General features: G+C 37.4%; 1 protein-coding gene across 1 annotated transcript in view; it reads left to right on the top strand.

Moving 5' to 3' along the window:
* Positions 1-6,000, top strand: part of BICDL1 (BICD family like cargo adaptor 1) — an 80,891-nt gene that overhangs the window by 35,052 nt on the left and 39,839 nt on the right. The window lies entirely within an intron of this gene.

The raw sequence follows: 6,000 nt of genomic DNA, 5'->3' as shown, positions 1-6,000 counted from the left end.
ACATAGTCTCACCATCCTTGCTTCTAAGGAGCATTCTGGCTGTACTTCTTCCAAGACAGATTTGTTCGTTCTTCTGGCAGTCCGTGGTATAGTCAGTATTCTTCACCAACACGAATTACTTTGTAAATATTTGTCAAATTACTAGACTTCATAAAACTGAGCTTTTAATGGGTTATTTCTGTAACTGTTACTCCAGAAGTAAAAAACAGAAGGGGAAAAAGACTGCAGTAGCCCCCGTTATCTGTCGTTTCAGTTACCCTCAGTTCAAAAATGTTAAATGAGTGCGTAACATAATGAAATCTCATGTTCTCCCATTGTAATTTACATAACTTTTATTACAGTATATTGGTATAATTGTACTATTTTATTATTGTTGTTAATCTCTTACTGTGCTTAATTTATAAATTAAACTTTATCATAGGTATGTATGTATAGGACAAATCATAGTATATATAAGATTTGGTACTGTCTGCGGTTTCAGGCATCCATGGGAGGTCTTAGAATGTATCCCCCGCAGATAAGGGGGGACTACTGTATTACCTGCCTACTGAGTACCACTGTGCGTACACAGTGTGTAGCTCTGTGGTAGGTGCTTTTTCTCATTTGAGCCCCATGACAACCCTATGTGGTATGTAGCCTCATCCCCTTTAAGTGAAAAAGTGAAGCTCTGAGATGCTTAAGGTTGCCACACAGTGAACAAGTGGCTGAACTGGGGTCCACATCAAAGATGGCTGACCCTAAACCCCACTCTTAAACCCCTGCTAAACTACATATTGTAGATGACGCTCTGAGGAATGCCCTTGTGCAGAAATATTTTTTACAAACCTTTATTTTTTTGAAACTATGCAGCATATAGAAGGAGCATAAAACATAAACATACACATTAACGAAATGTTACAAAGCAAACACCCATGTAACCACCACCCAGAAGTGTTGCCAGCACCTCACAAAGCCCATCCATAAACACAGCCTCTATCTTTACCGTAGAGGAACCACTGCTCCGCCTTTTATGGTAATCATTCAATTACTTTGCTTTGTAATGAGTTTTACCTCCTAAGTATGTATCTATAAATAATACCATTTGGTTTTGCCTATTTTGGAATTTTATATAAATGGTGTCACACAGTATGAATTATTTTGTGTCTGGCTTCAGTTACGTAACATTTTGTTTTTACAATTCATCCATGTTGTTGCATGTAGCTTAGTTAATTCATTTACTTTGATGTATTGTATTTCATTGTATGGATATGTAAAAATTGATCTAAGCTGGTGATGGTTGAGTTATTTATAGATTTAGCGATTAACAAGCAATGCCACTGCAGACAATCTTGGACCTATATCCTGATGCAAAAGGCACGCGTTTCTGTAGGATGTACGCCTAGGGAATTGTTAGGTACATAAATCTCAGACAGCTTTTCTGGTTATTTCCTGAGCATAGGTTCCTGGTGGTAGAATTAATGGATCAGAAGGTGTAACCATGGAAGGTTATTTCAGGACTCCTCCTATAAATTTACTCCATAATCTGTGGCATGCCTTTCTTTTATTTATTCTAATTTAATTCTTTCTGCTGCAGTATAAACTAGTTACATTTTGTTCAGTCTGTGGAAACATAGCATAGCTATAGAATCAGTGAGCAATTTCCTGGTACTGGGAGCATCAGACTGGCTTTTCTCTAGAGAGCTCATCTGGAAATATTTCTTCGGTGCTGCCTGTAAACTATTCTTTTGAGTTTATGTAGTAAGTATGACTGATTGGCTGGAAAGCTTAGAAATGTTGGTGAATCTCATTGTGTAGAAATACATAAGTTCTATCAATTGAGTGTTTTAATATACGTGGTCCTGTGTTGTTGTTTTTACTTTAATCACTAAATGTGATTCCTCATTTGTTTACTTATGGGCTGCATGTCCTTCCTTGAATGTAGTGCTGCATTTTATTTAGTACCTAACCTAATGCCATGCCTATAGTAGATGTTCAATAATTGTCAGGTATGGAATTGCCACATAATTTGGAATTGTTACCTTTGTTATATGTGTGCTCTTCTCTAGTATTCTAGGCTTATTGATGAGCGATAATTTCAATTTATAGAGTACTTTCTCACCTAGGAGCTCTGGGGTGACAGAGTATTTGGAACTGACTCTTACTGGCTTGGAATAACTATTCCAGCATTTAAATGAGCCTGTCTAGATGTGCCCCAAATTTTCACTTTTATCTTTTTCAGCTCCCCTGTTCCCAAGAATTTTCAGAGTTCTAAGATGGCAGTTAATTAATAATGTCCATCATGGAATCCCAGATAGACATGGAAGCTGACTGACGGAGGAAAGCAGAGACAAATTTAAATAGAATAGGACTTGGCAGTGAGATAGCACTTTGTACTTGAAAGCCTCCACAGACATTAACTAATCAATTTTCCAACACCTTGGAGAAGTAGGGAATGGGTTTTTTATTATGTATTTAATAGCTAAGAAAAATAAGATATACTTCTAATCTCTTAACTCTATGAAGTTGATGTTCACTTGGGAACAATTTTATTTGTTTAAAATCATGAAGATATTCTTTGTAGCCTGGTTTACATAATACATTTCTGTTTTTTAAAAACCTGAATTTTTTTTTAACAGATTTGGCTTTCGTCATCCCATTTTCTCAGTAGGAGACAACTGAATCAACTTCAAAGTTTACTTGTTTCATTTTCACAAAGCCAACCCACCAGGCAGTTTCCAGAAGTAGCAAACTACTCTTGCTGCCTCAACCATCCTTGGAAAAACCAGAAAAAAGAACAAATGCCAACTCAGGACACTAGAGAATGTCTCATTGCCCCCTGAAGGGTGGTCCAGCAGTAGGTAGTTAGTTTGCCCCATGTTTTGAAGACCTGAGGAGACAGGCCAGATTGCTTACGTAAATTGCTTATGTTCACCCAGTGAGCCAGTGAGCAGTTAGGAAGGGAGTCTTTAGGAATGGAGTCTAAAGACAGCTGATTCCCACCCCAATACTTTTTCCTGAAGCTAGTGGTTCTTAACCTTTGTTCCATCAACACACATGCTCAAAATGCTTCTGTAAGGTGCGGTTTGCCCAGATGGCTAGTTGTAACTATACCTTTTCTCTCCCACTTGAGGAAACTTACTGAGTACACTCATTTTGAGTTTGCTCTTGTTGATATTTTTTAAAGTAAATTATTTACTTCGTTACATTACTTATTTTTAAAGTGAATTATTTACTTCATTACATTATTAGTAGTAACAAATGACTTGCAACATACCTCACAACTGATCACGACCAAACTCCAATATGTTCAGTTATAGCTTTATATAAGGTTTGTTAATTTTTTTTTTCAAAATAGTACATGGACATTGTTAGAAGTCTTTTAGTGTATTTGATTTCTTAAACAAACAAACAAGAAAAAAAACCTCAGTATTCTCTGGCTTCCCACTCACATTCAGATGTAGTTCTTATCTTTTTTTATTGTTGATTTTCTTGCTAAATCATTTTTTGTCAATTGATCATTGTGAGCAAGCCCTTTCTGAATACTGGAGAGGCTGTAAGAGAAGTTCAGCCGTCCTTTCCTTTGAGGAGCCTGCAGTCTAATTCTAGTTTAGGGTTAAGGCTTGTTTTTGTGAAATAACTTGTTATATTGGGAAAGTCACTTAACCTCTCCAAGGTTCAGTTACATAATCTAAATAGTGAGTTAATAATACTTGCCTCACAAATATTATTATGAAGATTTAATGAAATAACTAATGTGACAGCATTTAGTACGGGTGCCTGGCTTAGGGTAGGCACTCAGTAACTGTTAACTCATTTTGCATCTAGGGAATCATGCAAGATACTCATCAGATGCTTAAATTATCATATGAAGGCCATTTTTTAGCATATGAATTGAGTGGTAGGAGCAAAACTGAGAGCTAGAGCTTATTAGGAAAGTCTTCATGGAGGATATAGGATTTAAAGAGGTTCTAAAACTTAGATTATCAAGCTGTAGTTATTATAAGGATAAGAAATGGATAGATTCTAACTTGGGGGAGGAGCTGGGCCTCCTCAAGCCCCTCCACCTTCAGGAGTCTCTAGCATTATTACTGCAGTGTTTTTTATGCCCATGTAATATCTGTGTTGCTTCCCCTGTGACTTCACAGAGAATAATTCTGCACCCAGTGGTAAAACCCTGTGGGGCTAATCCATGTTAGCATTATTACTGTTTCTGTGACAACCATCAGATGATGCATAATCTTAGTGAGGCAAGATGTGAGAAGTATTTTCATAGACAAATGCCTAGTTTTCCTGGTAGAATGTACCACTAGGTGATTATCAGATTACTTAGCTGCTGTCTCTAAAATTGAAACTCTGCTTGTCTATGTTTCCATGTTTCAACATGCAGGAGATATTCTTAAGGAAAGAATCTTGCCATAGCTTTTTCTGTAAGGAAACAGTATTCTGCTTAAGTTCTTTCTGAATAATTTGTTCAAAATGGACATAACAGATAAGGTAAATCTGAAGGGAAAGGGTTTTATATCTAATTTATATAGAGTCTTTGACTTGAATAGTAATTATGGTCAAAGATCAAAATTGGCATGATTAATACTATGTTGATATTATCAGATGAAAGGAATATTTAAAAATAAAAATCTTAGGATTTAAAAATAAGATTTTATTTTCCTTCTGAAAACCATACTCATTATATAATGTGAGGATTTTACAGAATTTGTTTTGTTCCCTGTGACATTTAGAGGACTATTTTATAGACGACCTTAAAGTGATAACATACATGTTTTCTCTTGTATTTAGCAAATTCGTCTACTGTGTTCCTGGCTTGGTTCTGAGTACTGAGGTTATCGCAGGAAACAAAACAAAGTCCCTGCCCTTTTGGAACTTACAGTTAAGGGCAGAGAAACAGGTAATAACCCAACAAACAACAAACTATATGTCAGGTGTGATAAGTGCTATAGAGAAAAATTTAAAAAGAGGCAGGGAATAGAGATTTACAGCAGTAGGGGGAGAGTGAACATAATGCTACTACATGACCATCCCTGGGGAAAAGACTACACTTGTGTCTACTTCTGCTTAAGATGGTATTTGAGAAGAGACCCGAGTAAAGAGAGGAAACAGGCCTTGTGAATATCTAAGGGAAGCGTGTTCCAGGCACAGGGAATAGCATATGCAAAGCTCCTGATGGAAGAGTACGCGTGACAGGTTTGAGGGCAGCAAAGGAGGCCAGTATGAGTGGAACAGAGAAAATGTGGTGGATTAATCTTGTAGTCTTGTAAGCCATGGTAACCAAAAAAAAAACGAAACCTATTGCCATCGAGTCAATTCTGACTCATAGTGACCCTATAGGACAGAGTAGAACTGCCCCATGGGATTTCCAAGGAGTGGCTGACGGATTTGAACTGCCGACCTTTTGGTTAGCAGCCGAGCTTTAAACCACTGTACTGCCAGGGCTCCAAGCCATGATAAAGACTTACTATATTTTATTCTGAGTAAGACAGAAAGCTTTTAGAGCGTTTTGTGCAGTGACATGACCTAACTTGGGTTTTTAAAGGATTACTCTGGAGAAGAGACTGTAGGAGGGCCAGGGTAAAAGCAGAGAGACCAGTTGAGTGATAACTGATATCAGTAGTTTAGGTGAGGGATGGTGGCTGGAATTAGCCTGGTAGCAGTGGAGGTAGTGTGAGAAGTTGTAGGATTCTGGATATTTATTTTAGTCTGTAAATACTTGTATAGCACTTACTATGTACTGGGCATGATTCTAACAGCTTTATAAATAACAGCTCATTTCATGCTCATAACAATCTTATGAGGTCAATTTTAAAGGTAGAGCCCACAAGATTTGCAGATGAATTCTGTCTCAGTCATCTAGTGCTGCTCCAACAGAAATACCACAAGTGGATGGTTTTAACAAAGAGAAACTTATTCTCTCACAGTCCAGTAGGCTACAAGTCCAAATTCAGGGTATCAGCTCCAGGGGAACACTTTCTCTGTTGGCTCTGGAGGAAACCATGTCATCAGTCTTCC

Source organism: Trichechus manatus, unplaced genomic scaffold, assembly GCF_000243295.1.
Source record: "Trichechus manatus latirostris isolate Lorelei unplaced genomic scaffold, TriManLat1.0 scaffold00061, whole genome shotgun sequence".
Lineage (NCBI taxonomy): Eukaryota > Metazoa > Chordata > Mammalia > Sirenia > Trichechidae > Trichechus > Trichechus manatus.
This window is presented reverse-complemented; position numbering and strand designations above follow the sequence as displayed.